This window comes from Dermochelys coriacea, chromosome 10, assembly GCF_009764565.3.
Source record: "Dermochelys coriacea isolate rDerCor1 chromosome 10, rDerCor1.pri.v4, whole genome shotgun sequence".
Taxonomy (NCBI): domain Eukaryota; kingdom Metazoa; phylum Chordata; order Testudines; family Dermochelyidae; genus Dermochelys; species Dermochelys coriacea.
The window spans coordinates 22,423,851-22,448,860 of record NC_050077.1 but is presented as its reverse complement, the minus strand read 5'-3'; the positions used below and the strand labels follow the sequence as shown (position 1 = coordinate 22,448,860).

General features: G+C 38.9%; 1 long non-coding RNA gene across 2 annotated transcripts; it reads left to right on the top strand.

Moving 5' to 3' along the window:
* Nucleotides 1-4,144: 4,144 nt before the first annotated feature.
* LOC122455998 lies at nucleotides 4,145-23,916 on the top strand. Of its 2 annotated transcripts, none has more exons than XR_006274587.1 (3): nucleotides 4,145-4,550; nucleotides 6,176-6,340; nucleotides 23,225-23,916. It is a non-coding gene; the product is annotated as an uncharacterized LOC122455998 (long non-coding RNA). The 2 variants fall into 2 exon arrangements; XR_006274586.1 differs by lacking the exon at nucleotides 23,225-23,916 and adding an exon at nucleotides 18,860-22,363.
* The last annotated feature ends 1,094 nt before the right edge of the window (nucleotides 23,917-25,010 follow it).

Here is a 25,010-nt window from a genome sequence, read left to right as displayed (position 1 = left end):
AGGTGATGGTAATGAATCTGAGTGAGCTCTGTTGCTATTAGGGATCCCCAGGTCTTCTGTACTATATCAGGAGTAAAACTTAGTATGGATCACCAAGCTCCATGTGCCTTTGGTTGCCTCAAACCAAAATGAGGCTTCAAATCCCTCCTCAATGTGAGTATGATCATTGTTTGAAGTTATTCAGGAAGAACTACTCATGTTGTGTACCATCTTGTAGAGAGATTTTCAAAATAAGATGAATAAGCTGAGATGTACAAATAAGCTGCAGTCACAATGTCTGATTTTCATGTCTATATTCTCTAAAAATGTGGTTTTCAAGAACGCAAAGTCCTCAAACATGTGAATGGATCAAAGAGAACAGTTTGAAAAGGAGCTTAGCCTCACATTCTTACCTTGATGCAAAACAGCAAAACAAGTAGTGTAAATATTCAAAAAAGTAATACAGTAGTTTTGGATTTTTTTAAATCCTAGTAACAATCAGAATATTGTACATTACAATGGTCAATTTTTCCATTTCTTCAGACTGGGTCAGATGGAACAATGCATGTGCTATGAGGATATTTTTCCCCCCAATCTGTAAAATAATTGTTCTCCCAGGAATTCTGCTGGCTTTTCTAGTGGAAGCCAGCTTTAATCTTGAGACCTGTGTTACTACCATATCTTCAACCCTACCATTTTGTCTTGTTTGTTTAGATTTTAAGCATTTTGGGACAGGAACTCTCACTGTATGTACTTCGGCATTTTGATTGGTGCCTCTAACTGCTACAGTCTTTTTTGTTTTTAAAAAAATAAGATAACCCTGCTATTCTGCTTCTAGCAGAAAAGATTTTAATGTAGCCATTATGGTTATTGGTGTAAAATGAGCAACATATCTAAACCAATAAAGCAGAATGAAGTAAGGGCATATATAGTTCTTTAATTATACTTTTAAGGGTTCTGGTAGGGATTAATTCTAAACAGTAACATAAGCAAGAAGTGACCCTCACCGACATAAAAAGTTCCTTACCCTGTGGTATCAAAAAGACCTCCTATAAACAAAGAAAAGGAGTACTTGTGGCACCTTAGAGACCAACAAATTTATTTGAGCATAAACTTTCGTGGATCTTATCGGATCTTATCCTCATCGTATCTTATCCTCAAGTGAAGCATAACATGATTCATTAAATTTTCCTTTATCTTAAGTGAAATCACTCAACTGTAATTCTAAAAGGGAGAGGACAACTTCCTATATTAGATCAATTTTGCTAATGTTTCCTAATTAATTTATTTAATGCATACAATCCTGATCTTTGGTTCCTTTGTGTGTATGTGGAATGTTGCAGACTTAATAATGTGATTAAGTGTTTTCTGTCTTCAGAACTGTGGTGTCTAGCACAATCCCAGGATCCTTGACTAGGGTTTCTAGGCACTACTGTACTATAAATAAATTAAAATATCTATAAATAAAACATGAAAATGATGATGTGGGATGAACAGTTCTTCACCATGAGTTTGAGATTTGCATCAAGTGGCAAAACAATTAGTGGTTTTATGTAGGTTATCCCAATTAACGGCCAATAAAATGTGTCACAATTTCATGTAATTTGTATATGACACATTTTACCAAAAATCCTTTAGGAATGTTTTAGTTTTAAAATTGTATTGGAAGTAGCCCTCTTCCTGGAAAGGCACTTGTCTTAGTTAAAATTCCAACTGTACATGACTGAAATTAAAGCTGATAAAGTTAAAACTACTAAATGTGACTTAAAATGGACTCTGTTCATAAAGACATGATGCCTGACATTTTGGAATATTCTAGAATTAGAACCAAGTGACAGCTCCTGTTAGAGGTCTGAGGGTCTTCCTATTTCAGTAGGAAAATCACCAATTTGGATAATACCATAAAAGGAACCTGGTACAGGGTGAGCTGGACCTTTAGAACAGCTCAAGACCTGGCTCCAGTATTGCCAACCTCAAAAGATCAAAAATCATGCACAAGTCCCCAAATATCATGTTTTTTAAAAGATTATATTGTTTTCTGATCTGTCTTGATTTTTTAACTATCCCTGCCTGTCCCCAGTGTGTAAGAAACAATTTTTGCCTATTCCCAAATTTATGGGGTAAAACTGATTTTTGGCTCCTGCTGCAGGAGCTCTCACCCCCCCATCTGACCATTACCTGCCCAGCAATTCTGCCCCAAACCTCAAAATTAGTCCTGTCTCCCTGTGGACATTGATATTGATGTCAAAGGATATTGACCTCAAAGACTTTAAAGACATAAAGGTGTTTATACATTTCACTGTCCAACATAAAATGGGTTCTTCTAAACAGTGAGGCCTTGGTTTTACTTGGTTATTTGGCAAACAGCCAAAAACATTCATTCAGATTAAAATTTATTAAACACAGGAAAGAACAAGAAATTAAAACAGGCATTTATACTGAAACTGTGGTTGAGTGTGCAAAACAGTCAAAACCTTTCAAGTCTTTCTCCTTTTGGAGGCAAACCATCAGTCTCTTATTTTCAGAACTCCCTTTCTTTGATGAAAAGGAAAAGGGTTAATTTTACTCCCAGTCCTGATGTATACATGTCATTTACTTATCTTGCTCTTAGCAAGGTAGAGGAGAGACAGGATAGAAAAGATAGTGAAAATACATTGTTGATATGTTTGAAACACTGGATGGTTACTAGTGGATGCTTTGGCTAACAAGTCTGCCACAGCGCATGCTGCTTGGACCTTGGTTATGATCTAGTCAGGGCTGTCATCTGATTGGATATTTTCTCCTTAGATAAGGCAGATTTGGATGATTGTAGTATGAGTGATGAGTGAGATAGGATAGGAGGGAAAATAGTGGGCAGAAAATAACACAGCAAGGGAAGAGTATACAATACAAGATCTTGCATGCCTTTGCAGTGCTGGTAATTAGATAGCCCCACTGATGGGCTGAGGACTGGATGTCATAGTAATATGATAAATTTCAGCACTTACAGGTGAAAATGAAGTTCCTTAAATGAGCAAAGCCAGCCAGCCTTCATCTCAGGAAAAAACTCCTTCAGATGAGCTGCGATGAGTTCCAGTGCTGGCAGGTTGGGGGATGAGATGAGGTGAGTTGTGATGCAAGGTTGGCAGAAGATGAGGGGGAGGGCTGAACTGAACTGATCATGATTTTTCAGTATCTTTTTATAAAATACAAAAAGGGCTGCATAGTTTATCCCTTTCGTTATTTTGTTCGACAATTTAGACAATATGTCACCCCAGTTTTGTTCTGTTAATATCTGATTCCATATTTTTTGTTGTTACCAAGCATAATTTTAATAGTCCTCGGATTATGTCAACGTGGCCTTTTTGGTTTAGACTAATCTGGCTTCTTTGTCTGGTTCTCTTGAACTTGTTACAAAATGTTGTAAACAACTTTATTTATTTTTCATGATTATTGCCACATCTCAGGAACTTTTACATATGTTTTGTATTTAAATTTACAGTAGGGGTACATTTTATGGGGTTGATAATTACAATAGCCCCATCGCTACAGATCTTCTAGCCTCACTGATGCTCCTCTGGGGTTCTTTACCTGCTCTCCCAGGTTTGGAAGAGCAGCAGTGAGTCCCCTTTCCCCCTTCGTAGCTTGGGAAGGCAGCTCTAGGGGCTCTTCATCCCTCTTCTGTTCCTCTCCCTAGGCTGGGTGCTGCACGGAGAGGAACGGAGGCACCATTTTGCCCCTGTTAGTTACAATGCAGGTGAGGGAGCAAAGCTGCCCTGAGCTTTTGGGCTCTTTCTGCTCCTCTCCCTTCATATGAGAATGGCTTCAGGTTGATGAGGGGAGGGGGAAAGAACAAAAACTGCTAAGACGTGAGGGTGAGGACTACAAATAAGCCCTTTTTGCTCATTGTAGCTTTGCCAGTGGTCCCTGGCTCTCTCTAATAGGGAGCAATCACACCTCCAGCAGCATTTAGGTGTGTGGGTTGTGCCTTTTCACATGGGACTTGAATGTGTGCCAGGTTGCAACATCAGTCACTCAAATTTGGTTCTCCCTGACTGTCCTCCCTCATGGGGGTCACGTGGCACTGTGACCCTGTGAGCAAGGAGCCAGGCACAGCCCTGTCAGACAGCCTATCCCCAATGTCTGCCTGCTGCACTGGGCCAGGATTAGGGTTGCAACGCTGGGGAGGAGGATACTGCTGCAGGTGGTTAGTGCCCCTATGGCCATCACCCCTCCTGGTTGCAAAACCTGGCTCCACCGCTGCTAGGGAGAGTAGTAGTTTGCTGGCTGGGCTATCCTGGGACTAAAGATCCCTCCTGTGAGCAAGTGGGGAAAGGAGCCTATGAGGGAGTAGCCCGAATATGCTGGAGACACAGACTAAGACTAATGAGCTACGTTATCAACATCAGCCAGGAGAGGGCTCTGAAAAGGAAGTGCCATCCTGAGATCAGAGGAAACCGGGTTCAGCAGAGAGAGCAGTTGCTGGTGAACAGGAGCTGAAGGTTGGAGACAATCGCATGGGAGCTGGCTGTGGAAGAGTGCTGGGAGCGGAAGGCTGAGAGCAAGCCAGCAACAGCCTGTTGCTGACTGGGGTGAGCAGTCACTGCAGGAGGAGGATACAGGGCAGTGAGGAGGCCTTACACTGAAGTTATCTGTATAACCCTCCACTGACCTGGCTCTCTGGGCTGGGTTTGGAACTGTTTTGATTTGTAGAGGGAAATAATTAATTGGGCCTTTGGTGATTGCATCTTTTTTTTTTTCTGGCAGCCCCAGTAAAAGTAGTTCTGTCATACTCAACATGTGTTTATGGGAATCCACTAAGGGCTACAGTGTGTACTTCGGCCGCCTCTCAGACTTCATCACAAGTCTGTGATATTTGGTGTTTTTCAAGGGTTCTCGTGGCTTTCTGATTTCTGCCTTTAAACTCAAGTTTTTCCCTCATCCCAAATGGCTGCTCACTTTATCATCAGTGGGACTGAAGTCACAGGCTGCCCTTAACAAGATGGTTGCTGTTTTCCTTCAGCTTTGTTGCTGAAAGTGAGGCTGATGTTAAGCCTACCTCAGAAAGAAGGGGACAGAAAAGGTAGAGCTGCTCTAACTCAGATTGAGGTGAATGGGAGCAGGAGCAGGCTAGGAAACTGAGGAGTCAGAGGAATGTGAGGCACAGAAGGCAAACAGGGTATGTGGGGAGGGAGGACTGTGGGAGACTTTCAGTCATGTGGTAAACTGAAGAAGTTGCCAGGGAGTGTATTATGGCAGAAGAGGAAAATGTGGTGGGTGAAGAACAGTGTGCCGCTTCTGAGGTACAAAAAAGAGATATCTGGGATCATTCTGAGTCCATAAAACCAGACAGTTGTCAGCATCTGCTGAGCACCCTTACAGATTTTCTTGGACAGACACTTCAGAAAAGGAAAGATCATGGGAAAACCTGGACAGATGGTTAATGCTAGGACAGGGAGAGCAAGAGAATGTAATGGGTAGAGCGGAACAGATACTGGGAAAGCATGGAAGGAGAATGAGGGGATACATTGCCTATTTTGTCTAGCTAAGAAGAGGGATAGAATGATAGTTCCTCACACCCGAGGAGGTAAGCAGGGTCATCTCCAAGAGGTGAACCATGAGGTATGTGCATATTTGATTGAATTCTAAACCTGAGATCACTTACCAATTTAAAATAGAAAAGGAGTACTTGTGGCACCTTAGAGACTAACAAATTTATTTGAGCGTAAGCTTTCGTGAGCTACAGCTCACTTCATCGGATGCATTCAGTGGAAAATACATTGGGGAGATTTATATACATAGAGAATATGAAAAATGTGAGAATCAGAAAGCAGGTGAAAAATATTATTTGATTTATTTAAAATTATTTATTTTTAAGCCCATCATTACTTTTTGGGGTCTGACTCATGAGATTTGAACACTTAGGATTGGCCATATTAAGTGTAGGAAGTAGGGTTGAGGGGGCAGGGCAGAACAGTGAAGCAAAATATTTGATTTGTTTTGCTGCCTAGGGCTCTGGGAGTAGAGCTACCTGAAGAGGGATTGGTTTGCACCCTGCAGCCTAGATGCAAAGGACTGAGAGAGAGGCAGACGGTCGGGGAGGGAAAATGAGACCATAGGGAGAAGGAACTGTGGCCAAGTAGGGTAAAAATGTATCAATAAAGCTTCTACAGTGAAGTGAGGACAACATTAGATTTGTGGTGGTGTTTGATTTCAGACTCTTGTTTACCCCAGAAGAATGGAGGACTTCTAATATAGCCGGAGGGCTAAACTAACTCATCCTTCCAGCAGAGAGAAGACAAGTCAAAAAAGGGGAAAACTGATGCAGCAGCCACACCTTATGATGAAACTGATCCATGTCTGGACAGACCCATATAAAAAGGTAGGTCAGTGTCGTCAAAAGTGTGTGATAAATTCATTTATCAGCTGACTTTGCACTTTGTCCCCTGCATATTGTCATAGTGCATGAGAATAAGTCAAAATATAAATTTTTGTTCTTTAAATACTGTATTATAGTAACATTCCCTGGGAACAGTAGTTAAATATGTATATATTATTCCTTTTTTGTCCTGTATTAACTGTCTTTATGTGTGATGTAATTTGTTTTTTACTTCATGTTAAACACATTAAATGTAAAAATAGTTGGCCTCTTAGGAATTTAATGTAAGATAAACTGGAAGGAAAATGGTAATTCAAATCCTTACCACCAAATATTCCAGTGTAGTAAACTTTCAGCATAGTGATTTATATTAGCTGCACAACTCCATCATGAATAGTGGGAGCTCTGGGTTAACTATATAGAGCACACTAAAAGTTAACCAAATATGTGTATATTTAGAGATGAGGTGCTAGTCCAGAAAATGTATCTTCTGTCATTAAACCATTATTTGTATTCAAAATAGCTTAAGTGTGATGGGGTTTTTTTGTGGTTTTACAACTGAGAGGTTTTTTAAAAAACTGAAATTTAGGAATTGGTGTGTCCATGATGTGAGCTACATATTTTTGGTATTCTTTGGGGGAAAATTTTAAGCTACAACTTTAGAGACTTTCAGATTTTTGATAATTGGGCATTTGATGCATGCTTGTAAAATGAGTTACAAATCATATCCATATGCCTGCAAACTTTAGTCACTATTGTATGTTGTGCTTAATATCACCTACCAATCTGTCTAAAGGGCTTCAAATGCTTAATGAGAATTTTGATTTTAATTGAGTTGTAGTAAAAGGTGGAGACCAGATAATCCACCAAAAAAAGTGTTTTAATATAAAAACTCCAGTGTATGAATTTAATCTTGATGCATTGAGAATTGTAGTCCCCCTTAATGTTTAAAGGTACATTTTGATCCTGCAAGTACTACATTCCTTATATTAAAAGGATAAATAAAAATTTTAAATAGAATATTAAATATTCCTTGGGGAATATTTTTCCCCAAGGAAACAGTTGAGTGGTGAATTGTATCTAATGATTTTAAAAGGAATAAAAATAACTGATAAGGTATTTGACCTCTTTCTCCCCTACTACTCTCTAAGTGTTTATGACAGGTTTCAGAGTAGCAGCCGTGTTGTATTGTATTCTGTATTCACAAAAAAAAAAAGGAGTACTTGTGGCACCTTAGCGACTAACAAATTTATTTGAGCATAAGCTTTCGTGAGCTACAGCTCACTTCATCGATGAAGCGAGCTGTAGCTCACGAAAGCTTATGCTCAAATAAATTTGATAGTCTCTAAGGTGGCACGAGTACTCCTTTTCTTTAAGTGTTTATGATGAGTTTTGTCGTGATCCCCAGAAAATTCTTGACATCTGATTGAGTCCCATGTCTTTATTTAAGAAATAATAAATGTAATACAAGCAAAAATGCCTTCTGCACTTTTTGCTTCAGAACACAAACAGGACTACTCAGGATAATCAAAAGTCCTTGGCTTCTAAAGTCCTTAGACTATTGCCAGATGAGCAGATGTCTGCAGTGAACAGAATTCCACAAATAGCTCATTCACTTATTCCAAAGTCTACTTACTAAATGAAGACAGATCATCTTTTTTATCGTCAAATGTTACTCAGGCGCTATCCTGTTGAGTAAACTTTATCTCCGTGCCTTACAGAAATATTGCAACACCACCATGGGTGTGACAAATAATGTTTGGAGGATTAGGCTGTAATTTATAGGGTTAATTATACTTGTAATTAAGATGTTCCTGCCATTTTATTATTTATTAAATACCCATGATGCTCCTTTCAAAAATGCATCAGGATAATTATTGGCTGCCATGTGCTTTACTGAGAACTATTGAGCAGATCAAGGGGCTGTCACAGTTACTGGACCCATGTGGAATGCATCTTTCCTACATACAATATAGGAGAAAATTCAGTAGAAATGTGAAAATTTAAACTTCCTTTCCCTTATTATGTCCATTTGTAAATGAAGTGGCAGCTGTATATGCATATGAACAAGTTAGTGCCTAAATGCAAACATTTTTAAGGTTAAGTGATTTAACAGACTTGATAACCAACATGATCTAATGCCAAAGTTTGGACAGTTGTGTCAACCAAGCATGTTGCATTCTAGTCTATCATCTGCATTTACAAACCATGAAGAGTGTCTGAAAATATTATTGTCTTAGTATTAATTACTTCAATCAGTTAAAAAAAATCACACCAAAATTGAGATTTGTATGAAGAATTATACCCATTCACATTGTTCCTGCAACAAGAAATATTACTTTGACAAATTTAGAACTAGTCATTTCTGATCTCAAAATCTGTAAAGAAGAATGGATATAAGTAATCTAGGAACAGATATGAAAAAATCTAGTGTTTGCCTGATGCATGGAAACATCTTCTCCTTTTCCTATCTTTGAATGCATTGATTCTTAAAGTATACAAAAAAGAAAAGGAGTACTTGTGGCACCTTAGAGACTAACAAATTTATTAGAGCATAAGTTTTTGTGAGTTGTCTGAATTCATTTTGCTTTTTCAGGGTACTGTAGTTTTAAGCAAGGTTGACAGCCCTCAGTTGAAAGAGAGTTTTCAAGTTTATAACATTTGAGCTATAGAGTCATTTGGCCAACTTCATTTCCTTGGGCACAGGAGGCTGTAAATTACACCCACATACCTCTGTTGGGTCGGTTATGTTGTAAGGGGTCCTGAGGGAAGGACAGATGTCAGTATTGCTTTTCCCCCTTTCCTGGGAAGCTAGCTTTATATTCCAGCTGGCATTCAATAGGAATCTACCCAGCAGAAGTTTTCCAGGAGAAGCTGTGAATCAAGTAAGCTCCCTGCCAGTTTGACCTTGTCTTTTCCACTATGGCCTGGCCCACTTGAGAACTGCATTAGCTCATTTCAGGATCTTCTGCAGAGTAGGTTTGCTGAGCAGTTCATGCCACTCTAGTCTGCCTTCTTCTCTACCGCTGGGAGTCCACAGACTGGATTATGGAAGCCCCATGTGGTGCATCTAGAAGGTTGAACTCAACCCATCATATTTTGGGTAATATATAATCTTTTCCTCAATGAATCATAGTGAAAGCTTATGCTCAAATAAATTTGTTAGTCTCTAAGGTGCCACAAGTACTCCTTTTCTTTTTGCGAATACAGACTAACACGGCTGCTACTCTGAAACCTGTCATTATGCAAGGCACTGAATTTAGCTGTATAGAGAGGAATGCATCCGATGAAGTGAGCTGTAGCTTACGAAAGCTTATGCTCAAATAAATTTGTTAGCCTCTAAGGTGCCACAAGTACTCCTTTTCTTTTAGTGAATTCTCCATCATTGATGATTTTTTTTATCAAGATTGGATGTTTTTCTAAAAAGATATGCTCTAGGAATTATTTCGGGGAAGTTCTATGGACTGTGTTATATAGGAGGTCAGACTACATGATCACAGTGATCCCATCTGGCTTTGGAATCTATGAATTGATGGGCCTGTGACTTTTAGCAGCAAGAGAAGCAGTTTTCTGCTTAAACCAGGGCCCACCTATGAAGGAAGAGAAAATGGGGCTAAGTAGTTAGTGTTTGGACCTTTGTATTACACGTGGCCATTTGTGATTTGTCAATAGTGCTAGTTAAATAAAATAAGTTTGGTTAGTTTTCAATAAAATTGTGTCCCATAAGTCTCCATTTGGCAACATCCACCCCCAGTTAAGCTCACAGGAATTCATTCCACTACATATCCATCCATTTTGCTGGACCCATCAGATTTTTTGAGTATTTCACACTACCAGCGCTTTTTTAATGGTATCAGAAAAAAATTTAAATATTTCTTAACTGGTCAAAGCTTTTTAAATTATATCAGTTCCAAGAACTTTCCGTGTAATGTAAATGAAACCTCACTCTCTAGTGTGTTAAATTAGATCTCAGCAATAAGGCAACTTATAAAGGCATATTCTGAAAGAATTTTCTGCAGCTAAGTTGTCTTCTGAACTCTCAGGGCTTCTTTCCTAATATTTTTCTTTCTTTTATTTTCATCAGGATATAAAACACATGTACAGTAGCTGCCATTTTTTAAAAAAAAAAATCAGTATTTGTTAATATTTATCATACAAGGTTATGTAAGGTGTATCACACTTATTTTCCGAAGAAGTAGCTATCAAGCATTCTAAGCTATGTATGGTATTTCTAAGGTATTTATAATTTGATATCTATGTTATGACATCTATTTCAGATACTATATGTCTGACTTCTGTTGGCAAATACTTACTCTTCAATAGAGACCACTGTAGTTTTGTAAATAATGAATGGCAACCAGCTATAGGTAATCAGTAGAGCTGTCAATTAATTGCAGTAAATTCACGTGATTAAAACTGTGATTAATTTTTTTAATCGCAGTTTTAATCACACTGTTAAACAATAGAATACCAATTTAAAATTAATAAATATTTTGGATGTTTTTCCATTTTCATATATATATTGTGTTCTGTGTTGTGAAATCAGTATATATTACTTTTGTTTACAAATATTTGCAATGTAAAAATGATAAAGAAAAGAAACAGTATTTTTCAATTCACCTTATACAAATATTGTAGTGCAATCTCTTTGTTGTGAAAGTGCAGCTTACAAATGTAGATTTTTTTGTTTGTTACATAGCTGCACTCAAAAACAAAACAATGTAAAACTTCAGAGCCTACAAGTCCACTCAGTCCTACTTCTTGTTCAGCCAATCAATAAGACAAACAAGCTTGTTTACATTTACAGGAGATAATGCTGCTCTCTTCTTATTTACAATGTCACCAGAAAGTGAGAACAGGCGTTCGCATGGCACTTTCGTAGCAGGCATTGCAAGATATTTACATGCCAGATATGCTAAACATTTGTATGCCCCTTCATGCTTTGGCTACCATTCCAGAGGACATGCTTCCATGCTGATGACATTTGTTAAAAAAATGATTTAATTAAATTTGTGACTGAACTCCTTGGGGAAGAATTGTATGTCCTCTGCTCCGTTTTACCCACATTCTGCCATATATTTCATGTTATAGCAGTCTCAGATGATGACCCAGCACATGTTGTTCATTAAGAACACTTTTGTAGAACACGCTCTACAGCAGATTTCACAAGACACAAAGAAGGTACGAATGTGAGATTTCTAAAGATAGTGTGACAGGGTCGGGCCAGATGGCTATAGGAGAGTAATAGAAGGCAGATATATTGGCCCCAGGCTAAGTAGGTCCCTTTTCCCTGGGTAAGGTCTCCAGAACAATCAGGAACCTTCTGGAGACAATTAAGACAGGCTGATTAGAACACCTGCAGCCAATCAAGAAGCTGCTAGAATCAATTAAGGCAGGCTAATCAGGGTACCTGGGTTTTAAAAAGGAGCTCACTTCAGTTTGTGGTGTGCGTGTGAGGAGCTGGGAGCAAGAGGCACTAGGAGCTGAGAGTGAGAAAGCTGACTGTTGGAGGACTGAGGTGTACAAGCATTATCAGACACCAGGAGGAAGGTCCTATGGTGAGGATAAAGAAGGTGTTGGGAGGAGGCCATGGCGAAGTAGCCCAGGGAGTTGTAGCTGTTGCACAGCTGTTCCAGGAGGCACTCTAGACAGCTGCATTCCACAGGGCCCTGGGCTGGAACCTGGAGTAAGGGCAGACCCGAGTTCCCCCCAAATCCTCCCAACTCCTGGTCAGACACAGGAGGAGTTGACCTGGATTGTGGGTTCAGAAAAACGGCTAAGCTGAGGGCTGCCGTGAAGCTCCAAGGCGAGCAAATCCACCAATAAGTGCAAGACCTACCAAGGTAGGGCAGGAACTTTGTCACAATAGCTACAGCACTTTACCCAAGGTTTAAGAATCTGAAGTTCCTTCCAAAATCTGAGAAGGACAAGGTGTGGAGCAAGCTTTCAGAAGTCAGAAAAGAGCATCACTCCAGTATGAAAACTACAGAACCCGAACCACCATAAAAGAAAATCAACCTTCTGCTGGTGGCATCTGACTCAGATAATGAAAATGAACGTGCGTCGGTCTGCATGGCTTTAGATTGTTATTGAGCAGAACCCATCATCAGCATGGATGCACGTCCTTTGAAATGGTGGTTGAAGTATGAAGGGACATATGAATCTTTAGTGCATCTGGCATGTAAATGTCTTGCAACCCTGGCTACAACAGTGTCATGCGAATGCCTTTTCTCACTTTCAGGTAACATTTGCTGTTCTCCCTCCTGCCCTTCTTTAGAATCATGTTTACCTCTACCCTTTTATGATAACTTTCACCCAAGCTGCCTTCCACTTTCAAATTATCAGCCAGTTCCTCCCTATTTGTCAAAATCAAATCTAGAACAGCCTCTCCCCTAGTAGCTTTCTCCACCTTCTGAAATAAAAAATTGTCTCCAGTACATTCCAGGAACTTGTTGGATAATCTGTGCCCTGCTGTGTTATTTTCCCAACAGATATTACAGTCCTACTAAACAACTTTGGTAGTAATGTCTGATGTTGTGTTTAAGGAGTTGTGGTATCATTAGCAAATATGTACTGCAGATATCACCTTGTCATTATTGTTTGGAAAACCTGTTTTTTGCATTTCAGTGTATCTGACCTTTTAATTCCATCCTGAAGTTGCATTAGACTTCGGTATCTATTGTGTTTTTGCAGTATTGTGCAGAAACTGCTGATTATTAGCTAAAATAGTTTTGCAACAGCATGCATATTGCTACCAGATCATAAAATTGTAACTGGCTGAGAATTGAAATGATACCTTGATTGCCGTGGGCTATGATGAACAGGTTACATTTAATTGATAGTACAGCATTGCAGGAGGAGGATGAACTAGAGAAAACAAAGGTAAAAGTTACTGTCATGTAAATGTTTCATATGAAACCCCATTCTACTTGATAGCATGAATTTTTTAAAAGGCCATTAGATGTGGTTGGTAAAACCAATAATATATATGGAAGAGATAATTATACCACTAAATGACCAGTTTGTGAGAAAGTTAATGGCTTGAGAAGTGTTAGTGCCGGCAAGTATTTCAGGGATTAGTGAAGCGCTGTTTGAAAGCCATGTTTTAGATGTTTACTCCCTTTAATACTCAGAACTACATTTTCAGTTCTTTAATAGGATTTCTTAAATGAAGAAACTGGTATGGTTTGGAAATAGGATCTTTCTTTCTGAGCTTTTTCTAAACTGCCCAATATCACCAGAAGACGTAGGTGCGGATGACATTTTATTCTGGTGGCCATTTGGAAATCTGCATGCACGCAGTTTTGAGATCCAAGACCAGAGCCAGAATGGAGTCTAAGAAACCTGCTGCCACACTGCCTACACTGCATCACTAACAATGCATTCTAGCTGGAGGCAAATTCTGCTGCATGTTTTAACAGGCAAACCTCTTTTTCACGTGTGATACCGGTGAGGCAAGCCAGTGCAGCAGCCTCTCCACAATACCTCTTCCTAAAGACGGTGACAAATAAAAATAATGGGACCCCACATGAGTGTCTGTGTTAGCATGTCTAATGCTAACGTAGTAGAATCAGGGCTAATATGAGTATCATTATCACAGTAGCCTGAACTGAGATCAGGGCCAGCTTGTTCTAGGCACAGTACAGACAGACAGTCCCTTGCAGGAAGAGTTTACACTCTAAATACACAAGACACACTAAGGATGGAAGAAAGGAAGTAATATTACCCACGTTTTACAGATAGGTAATGGAGACACAGCATGAGTAAATGGCATGCCCAAGAAAGTGTCTGAAAGAGCTAGCAATTGAATTCTGATACCAGTTTTAGTCTGGTGCTTTAACCACAAAACAATACTTTCATGCATTGCTTTATTATTTGTGGCAAATAAATAAAAATTAGATAATTATAAAATATTATTTCTAATCGATCAGGTTTTAAAAAAATCTTCAATTCCAGGAACTAGATTCTCTTTAAAACTACTTCCCAAATTGGACAAAACTCTGTAGTAACACCATTTTAAGATAGTGTTTTGGTACCATTAATGTAGAAGCCAGCCATTCTCAGAGTAAAATGCTTTTCATTTTAATACATTTCCATATCCATGGTCTCTTTATGAAAACTATGGGAAAATGGAGCTCTCTCTCCCTAGGGGGGAACTTCACAAGCTACATCTAATCTACACAAAATTCCTAATGAAATTTTAGAAAGTAGCACTTTTCTGAAGCAGCAGCAGCACTAGTCTAGCAGTGCTTAAAATGGGCTGAAAAAAGTTTGGGTGGTTGGGTAGATAGGATTCTATCTTCACACCCACATTTGCCTGTCTTCCTGCCTGAAATTAATTTTGCGCTAACCCCAAATCAATTATCTCCCTCCCCTCCCCCCCCCGCATCAGCTCTAGTCCTGGAATTCTTCACCTCGTTCCAGTCCCGGGGGGGGGGGGCTACAGCCGGGCCTCCTCATCCCCTTCTTAAGTGTTGCAGGGAGAAAGAGTGGAGTGGAGGGGAGAGAAGCAGAAGAATCATCCCATTGGTCAGAGGAGGGAGCAGTTTCCCTGACTTCCCTGGGCTCTTTCTGTTCCACCACCCCAGAGCTCTACAGCAGGACCAGCATCCCTTGGGTTTCGCATGACCCACTGCCATACTAGCAGGAGCAGGTAAAATGTACTTTGTTGCGGGTGACATTGGGTAGGCAAACAAAACAGACTGTGGTGATTTATGGGAAAACTTTTAATACTTCACTTGAAGTGAGGGATAGAAAGAGGTGACATCTTATAATAGGAATTAAAATGGGTTTTTTACATGGTTTATGCAAGTTTTGTTTTATTCTTTTAGTGGTAAAAGTTATCTGAATTCCATTTCCATATATATAATATATTAACCAACCGATCAGTTTATGTATTAATCGATCTATCTGTCTTGTGGGATTTATGGGATCTAAGGTTTCTGCGTGTGGGAGCAGAATAAAAATGCAAAAAACAATGTGGGAGCAGGTGGGAATGGGTATTATGGGGCAGGATGGAAGCAGGATTACAAAAACAATCCAGCGCAGGGTTCTACCCCTCCCCTCCGGTGACAATGGTGACAGCTCCTAAAGGGAGGAGGAGAGAGCATTGCCTGCTTCCAGAGCAACCCTGCTTGGCTGCTCTTCCCAGCAAGGCAGGCAGCTGGGGAAAACAGCCAATAGGAAGAAATTTCCCCCAGGCAGACTGTTCTCCTCAATGTCCCAGCTTGCATTTTAGAAATTTCATGTTGCAGGTCTATGGCCCAGCACACTTTAAGCACTACATCCTAGAAGCTTTGGTAATGGGAGAGCCACAATACAATTCCCAGGACCCAGTACAAAGGAGATGGTTAGGCTCGAAGCAGTATGCAGAACTAAGCAGCCATTCACTTTCAGCGCAAGGGAATCCTTGCAAGCCAGGCCTGAGGGCTCTTTGGCAAGCCACTCACACAACACTTGCAGGGACACTATCTAGGGACACAACCATTATATGGAGATGACTTCAGTTATTGGAGGAACTTGTTTCCTTAATCCACACAGAGAGAAATGTTAACTCTGACTTAAACACAGTAATAAAAAGGGGCCTATGATATCTTTAAAGAAAACAAAAGCCAGATAAACTTAGGGAAAGGGCTTTTTTTATAAGCTACCTTATTATAGTATGTGTAAACCCTTGGGATGAATTTTAGGGTATCAATAATGTGGCTGAAAAGACCAGTTTTCCCACTGTATAAACAACAATTACAAGTGGGCAATGGAGGCTGGCATCATGGGTTGATCGGAGGTGGGACTTGACCTTTCAGTAGTGAATGAGAGATGATAGGGTGAGGCTAGACCATGAAGGGCCTTGAGAATGAAGACAAGTAGCTTATATTTGATATGATAGAGTCTTGCAGATTAAATTAAGCTATACTTTTTGGTTTTAAGAAGGCTCTCTGGTCACACTGTTTGCCACTGGTCACGGACTCTGGAAGGGAAGAACCACAGATGCCAAACCAATTGGATTTGCTGAGTCAGAGCCGTGAAGCCCTATGTACTGAAGTGTGGAAGAATCTTATAATTACACCCCAGTTAAATATCTACATGGGGAACAAAAATTTGATAATGGGCTCTTCGATCTAGCAGTCAAATGTATAAGAAGATACAGTGGCTGGAAACTGAAGCTGGACAAATTCAGACCGGAAATAAAACATACATTTTCAACAGTGAGGGTAATTAACTAGTTACTAAAGGAACAACTTACCAGTGGTTGTGTTGAATTCTCCATCACTGGCAATTTTCAAATCAAGATAATTACTGTTTGAATGAGAGCATATATTTTAATTCAGGAAAGTCCTTTTGCCTGTGATATTCAAGAGGTCAGACAAGATGATCATGTTATCTGTGCCCTTACCTGTGAATATATGAAAGATATCAGGCCTGACACCTGAGAAGGTGTGCTCAGAGAGAGGGGAGACAGATCTGACAAGGATCTGGGACAGGACAGGAGACTGGGGCAAGGAATTGGATGGAGATTGGGTGAGGAACCCAGGGAGGGGACTGGGACAGGGATTCAGTTGGGGAGAGGGGGAAAGAAGGGATGACTACTAGAGACCAGAGGTAAGGGAAGATAAATGGGATAAGAAGCCAGGAGGGGAAAACTGGGACTGAGATGTGAAGCTGGTGTGGAGGCTAGGACTAGGCAGACAAGAAGAATGGGATTGGGCCAATGAGCCAGTGGTGGGAAACAGACAGTACTGAACACACTCCCCTCTGCAGCCTGAAACGGAATCCAAAACTAGACTTTCACCATTCGTCTGCGGTAAGCAAATATCTGTGAAACCTATTGGCAAAGTATGTATCTTATCCCCCTCTAATGCTGGTCCCCTTGGAAAATGATATCCTGCTACTATTGTCAATTACTCTGTTAACTCAAGTGGAAGACAGAGGTCTGTTGATGAACCATGTGTCTGATGCCACATAATGGAATTTCTGGCTTTTTTTATTTTTATATATATATATTTCTGTGTGCAATTAATTACCTAGGCTTATGTTTAAGGAACATTAAGGTTACAAAATCAGATACTCAAAAGTTAGTAAATGTCTGCAATCTTAGCTTTCTTAATTAAAATTGAAAAGATAAACAAGCCAAGAAGACCTTGGGTAAACAGTTTTCAAAGTTCATCTGGACAAATTCCAAGACTATGGGAGAAAGAAGGCAGAGAGCCCCAGATGATGCCCAAGTTGGGGGTAGAGGGGAAGGCAGGAGGAGAGTGCAGTTCTTGTTTGAATGTACATGTGTAAAATTAAACGTATATGTACAGCACACATTTGTGAGATAGATAGATATGGCCCATGATTGTAGAATACTCCATTTCTTTTGAATATGTAACTTTGTTCTCATTCTCTTTGTTATCCAAAAGCCCTCAAGGAAATTGGTACTTTATAGTCTATATTGCTTATCTGCTGTTCTGTTTATACAGTAAAATATCAATAGTTTGAGGTTTCTATTAGGTTGTACATATGAGAGTGTAAGAGAAATATCACAATGACTAATGGCTATTGAGATGTTCTTAATTGTTGCCTTGGTGAGCTAATTATTAAATCTATGCTGGTAAATTATGTCACATATGACCCAATCTAGTGATCAAAATCTGCTCTGTTACACTGGTGTAAATTCAGAGTAACTCCAATGAAATATAGAACTTAATTATTGTCTTTTAACATTTGGAATTGATTGGGACAAAAAGGTTCAATTGACAAATGGCATTTCAGATGAGGCTTTGGGGGGTTTTTTTTCCTTCAGAGATTCGGCAACTTCAAAGTGGTTGAAGTTCAAAATGTAATAACGTATTTGTTACAGACTATAGGCCTCTACAGGAAAATCCATCAGTAATCTAAGAACTGGGGTTATTTAGTCTGCAGAAGAGAAGAGTGAGGGGGGATTTGATAGCAGCCTTAACTACCTGAATAGGGTAACTACCTGAAGAGGATGGAGCTCGGCTGTTCTCAGTGGTGGTAGATGACAGAACAAGAAGCAATGGTCTCAAGTTGCAGACGGGGAGGTGAAGGTTGGATATTAAGAAACACTATTTCACTAGGAGGGTGGTGAAGCACTGGAATGGGTTACCTAAGGAGGTGGTGGAATCTCCTTCCTTAGAAGTTTTTAAAGCCCAGTTTACAAAGCCTTGGCTGGGATGATTTAATTGGTGTTGGTCCTGCTTTGAGCAGGGGATTGGACTAGATGACTTCCTGAGGTCTCTTCCAACCATAATATTCTATGATGTGTTTTAAATGTCGACAGACATTTTTCCTTCTGTTTTTCTTTTCTGGTGCATTTTGATTAGAAGAGAGTGATTCAGGTATTTCCTGACCAGTAGTGTTTTCATTACACAGATTTGAAAACTTAGTAGTCAACAATGTATTCTTTTCCCATTTGATTTGATAATCTGTGATTAAGCTCTTGTCCCTCTAGGCCATCAAAGCAGTTTAAACTTTTCTCATCAAGGTGCTATAAATAAACTAGACACTTTTTCAATTTAGCAAGAAGATCAGGAAATACACAAACATAGCATCACATGCTTAAGAAAATAGTCATCTTGGAAATATCCTGTGAAATTGCATCTTGTGCAGATCATATGAACTTGTCCGTCATCTTTCAACTATGATACCAAGACCGATTTTGACCCGATAATAGTTTCCTGTTGCACTGCAAGTGATTAATATACCAAGCAACCCCATTTTATTGCTAGCTGTCTTGTTCCATAATTATTTTTTGCGGATAACCATTTAGTGGAGAGATTATTCAGATGTTGATTTTTTTTCTGATTCTTCCAATGGAGTAATCTGTTTTTAAATATTAAAGCGAATCCTCAAAATTAAGATGAATGTTTAGTTTGCAATTGTTGCTGGAAAAATTACCAAAATAGACCCACAAGTCTGTACCAGGAAGAGGGACTATTATCAAAAACATCATTTGCGTTTTTTATTAACATACACTTTCTGTTCAAATAAAATATTGCATACATCCACCAACACTCAATTATTTTGCTTTAGAATCCATAACATTGATCTTTTTCTCTTTCCCGCCCTTACAACATGCTCTGCTCTGATGGTTTTTCAGATGAACGAAAACATTTCCCTGTGTGACTCCACAGACTGGTTTTCCTTTGTTCGTTTGTTCGGGGGTAGAGGAACATTACACAAACAAAAACTCTGGGGAAAATAAAATGACTGCACGGGAATTAACAAATGTAACTTGCAATGGAAAAATCATGTACATAAGCAAAAAAAAATGCTGTCACTTAACAAACTAGATAGTTATATACCAAACTATTGATCCTTGCTGATGAATATGAATTGGTGGGCTACTTAAGTGGGTATTTGAAGGTAAGCAAGAAAAAAGAATATTGAGAGGAAGGGCTAAAAATAGGGAAGAGAAATGTGTAGTAGGAGTATGGATGTGTAGGAGAATAGGTATTATAAATCCTCAGAGGTGAGATTTATGGGCTAATATACATCTTGCAAGGGCTCTCGAGTACATTAATTAATCCAGATTATTCCTTATCTTCTCCATGATGGAGAATTGAGATCTGATTCTGTTAGTTTAAAGAGAGGGGGATTGATCTTCCAGTGGGTTGAAGGCTTATTTAAGATCATTTTGATTAAGGCTGGTTTTCAGTAGCATTGGAAAATAGCCAGAGCAAGATAATTTTGTTAAAGGACCATGCTGTCGTGTGGTGACACTGGAACCATTTTGCAATTGGTTAATTTATTTTAATAGAGTCTTGCTACAGTCTAATGAGATTGAGTTATAATTTTGTTGAGCAGTGGACAACGGGTGGTGAAGATGTTAATATGGCATTTTGCCATATCTTAAACAGATTTCCATTCTTCCGGGTATGATTATGTTCTTCATCCCATATTTCTCTGGATGGGGTAAATTAGTATGTAATCTGAGTGCTGGCCCCAAATATAGCAATTGTATCTTCTAATAGAAAGGAGATGTGATTTTTGATTGAGGATCGTTGTGTAGTATTTTGTAAAATGGGAGATGTGAGTCAGAATCAGTTCTGAAACTTGGGGGATGCTCATAAGGTGGTGTTTTGTAAACTGCTTCCCAACACTAAGGACATGATCAATTTCTAAGAGAAAGTGAATTGTATTATTCCAAAATGGGATGTTGGGCAATGAGCAGAGAGGATTTCAGTGTGCTACAAAATATTTTTGAGGGTAGCTCAAGAAGAGTTTAAGATTAGGGATCGTATTAGAGGTAGGTAATGGAATAAAATCTAATAAGATTAAACCAAATAAGGCAATAATTCCTCATTGGTTGCAAACCATCTTGTCATGTTTCTCTTTTGTAAAGCAATAATAAGGACTTCTTATCTGGTAGACTCAGAGCTCCATTTACTGATGACTTCTCAATTATCTTGTATGAATGCCTTGACTATTAGTTTCATCTAGGCTGGTAGCTGGAGATACGTTTGTTGCAGAAAATGTAGCTGGACTTTTCAGTCCTGGTATGCTTAAGCATTACAGGAGATATGAGTCGATGTGAAATTCTGAAATTGAAATATGACCCATAAATGACACACATAATGGCTTCCTAGGAATTGAGTTGTTTAATTTGAATTGATGGAAGGTTTTGTAACTCTTATAAATTAATCTATCCCTGACTTATGTAAAAAGGTATGAATTTGGAACAAATCTTCCTTGGATATTCTTGAATTGGACTCCTGTCTTCGCACGTGAGTCTTTACTGGGGATCTCAGATTTTGACTTTGTTTCACAAAGAATACATGAACACCCAGAAACATAATTACTTGACTTTCTCAGAAAACATGACTGCCAAGGTGATGGTTTGTGTTACAACTTGAGCCTGGAAAACACATTAAGGACACTGAGAGTGTCAAATATATGTAACATGAGTATGTATCATCAGTCACTCTGTGTGGAAGCAATTCCGAAACAGATAATGGATCAAGACGACAAATTTAAAATAAAAAAAAAATGAAAGCAACAGGAATCATGAAAGAATTTGTGCAATTTTCTGAGTAATCATTCAAAAAGGATATAGAACAGTCTTGGGACTATTGTCTTGCTATTAAAGAACTAGTCTGGCATTATGACATTTGGATTCCGTTCCTAGCTGCTCTACTAATTAGATGCGTGACCTTGGGCAACTCAGTAATTTTTCCAGTTTGTGAAAGGGGATAATACTTTTCGACACAGGGTTGTTAGGCCTAATGTCTATAGAATTCTTTGAGATTATGAGATGGAAGATGCTACGGATCTGCAAAATTTTACTTGTTACTGGAATTGCATTAGAAATACCACTTTATTTTATAGGGCAGAGTTAAAGGTAGGATGCAAGGCCTTATTGCTATCCACAATCAGATTTTGGGCAGAGGCAGAACAACACAGTTGGGCACGAGAATCCTATTGACAAAATGATAGCTGTGTTTGAGCAGAACACTGGAAGGTATATCCCATTCTATGTGGGTTTTTTAGTAGGGTTGTTTAGATTGGAGATATTGTCTGCCTCTAAAATACTGTTCTGTCTTGACTTTACTGTGCTATTTAACCACGCTCATTTCAGTAACCACTACTACATGGAGTGTGGAATCTTCCATATAAGAGCATAGGGGTAATATTTGAGGAGAATGAGGCCAAATGCTGGCATCTCAAGCCAATGGGAAATGGAGCAGTGTAGAAGATTCTTTGGCCTCTAAATTGGACCAGGATTCAGCTTTGTGGTATTCTAGCCATGGAAATGTCATGGGCCAAGATAGCAGGCAAACAATACTTGTCTTGAGCCCTAAATCACTTATGTCCTACTTAGCTTTTGTACACTATGCATCAATTTTGTTTATTTTTCAAACTTTGTTAAAATATGTTAGTAGTTCAGACTGGTAGTAAATTTAGAATTGTGTCTTTGCCATAAATATAAGTAATGAATATTTTCCAAGATTAATCCAAGAATAAGGGAATTGGCCTTATTAACTAACTTTAGTTTATTATCATGGAAAAATTGATAAAAGGTAAGTTTTTACTTGAGTGAGGTGGAAAGAGAAGAGACTATTAGACCAGAAAGAAAAGGAGTACTTGTGGCACCTTAGAGACTAACAAATTTATTAGAGCATAAGCTTTCGTGAGCTACAGCTCACTTGATGAAGTGATGGTTATGGCTTCATCAAGTGAGCTGTAGCTCACGAAAGCTTATGCTCTAATAAATTTGTTAGTCTCTAAGGTGCCACAAGTACTCCTTTTCTTTTTGCGAATACAGACTAACATGGCTGCTACTCTGAAACCTATTAGACCAGAAGAATTAATAGAAATCTCCATTAGGCTTTCATGCATTCTGTATTCCTGTTCTGGAAAGTCTGTGAGCCTAGCAGGCATGGAAGCCTTCCCCATGATTTTAGAAAACATTATCAAGGTCAATCTAGATGAAAAACATAATTTCATCAAATTGCTTTTTCAAAGCTCTCAGCAAAAGAACAACAGAATTACAATTGAAGATAAAGAATTGATAGCATACTGTGACATCATCCTCAATTTTTTCTGTGGATTAGTAATCAGATAGGTTGAATGATGGTAAAAAATTAATCTGAACTATCCCTCTGATGCCTCTGGGTGGGCGGATGCATTTTAACATGCTATGGCTGCTGCCTTTATAAAATCCCAAGTATCTACCAAGAATAATGCCCAGAGAATTTGCATTGTTCAGTTAAACATCTTGAATACTTTTCTTACATTTTATTGGGAAGAAGGTGGGTTATGTTAATAGCCAGTGATTGTGAAAGATTACATTAAAAATTATAACTACAAAAGTTTCTTCATTCTGTTTCCTTCAGTCTGAGTCCTGTTAAAGTGCTGAAAATGTTGGCGTGCTTTTAATTACAGGCAGATGTGCTAGTACACACACTTCTCTGGGATCCAGCTCAGCCTCTCACATCTGCAACTATCTCACACCTTGCATGTTATGAAAGACTTTTCTTCATAACTGGGCTGAATGTGGGAGCAGCAAGTGCAAGTGTCATTGTTTGGCAGCTTCATACATTCTCTTTTAGAATGCCAGATACTTAATACAGTATGTGCTGTGAAATATGGAACTCTGGAAGACTGAAAAGAAGGACATCATTGCCTAGAAAATATGGCCCGTGTTTTTGACAGACTGCTTTGTTTGTACCCCAAACTGGAATATTATAGTCGAATGCGATATTAAAATATTATACTTTGTTACTGCAAAAATTAATGAAAGTTTGCAAGCATTTGGATCTGTGTTTTTGTATACTCTGGTCCTACCTCCAATAACAAATGTTATGACTTGTTTGTCCCCTTCATTCTAGCTGTATTTTAACATCTATGCACACGATTATACATCTGCATATTTTATTTTAACAATTATGAACCACATAGCACACCCTGAACAAGACAGAATTGTGTACTTCAAGCTTCAACTGTAAAACACAATTATGTAGGATAAAACCTGATATAATTCAAGTGATCTGTCTGTCTAATCTATCTGGTGATCGGATAGATTACTCAGTCTTACTTACATGAGCAAGTACCATAATAGCGGAGCACTTCACAATTTTTCAAATGAAGTGTATAATCTGTTGAGACACTGTACCTTTAAGCAAAAACTCTGCTCTGTAGAGTTCATGGAATGTTGAGAAGATACTTTCTAAAAGGTAGGCAGTCTGTCTTGAGCAGAGAGACACTTAGAGGATCAGATTATTTTTTCCTGTATTTTTTTAAGTCTATACCATTGCCCGTGTAGCCATGCTACACTGCTGTTTTTGGCATGCTAGTTAAATCAAAGCTGCTGTGGGTATATCCATCCGAGCTGATAATTCTCTAAAGTTTGCAAAGTAGACAAACCTTAAAGGTACGTCTTCAAAGCACAGTTAACTAAAGACTTTTACCTAGATTTTAGTCCCCTATCATACACACAGAAAATCCTCTGGTCTGTTTTTGGAGGTGCTTTAAGTCCAGGCTAGATTCCTCAGCTGGGGAGTGGGTTAGAGTCCAAGCTCTGCTTTCACTCAGGCTGGAACCCACACATTTTGCAATGAGGATACAGGCAAAATCACTTGAGTATTAGAAGCTATCCAATGCCCTTCCCACAATCCCCCTGCCCCCCAAAGGACAGACAGGTTGTCTGACTATTGACTGAGAGAGAATCCTAGAGTGTCTCAGTACAAAGATCCATTAGATGTTCCACCAGATACACCTGGGCAAGTGCAGAAACAGTGGAGACGCAGTAACATGGTTATGGCTTTGCTGTGGGAATGCTCAGACCCAGGCTTGGCTAACCCAGTGCCAATCACTCAGATTAAATTGTGCAGTGAAGACATACCCTAAGGCTGATTTAACCCTTAGTTACCTTTTAGCTGGTAATATAATAACTGCCAAACCCATAGGTATTTGTATAACATTCATGAAAGTAAAACATGCATCTCCCATGATTAAAATGTAATCTTTTCAGAGCAGGGACCATTTCTACCTCTTTAAGCAGTACTTGGCACAATGGTACCTTGATCATGGTTGTGGCTTCTGTATGTTACCATAAAATAATTAATAATAATTATGCAGATTTCACAATTTGTTACTTTGTGTAATTTACCTGATCATGAATTTCCTCCTTAGCAGACATATTCCTTAGGTAAATGGCTCTGGAGTTGTT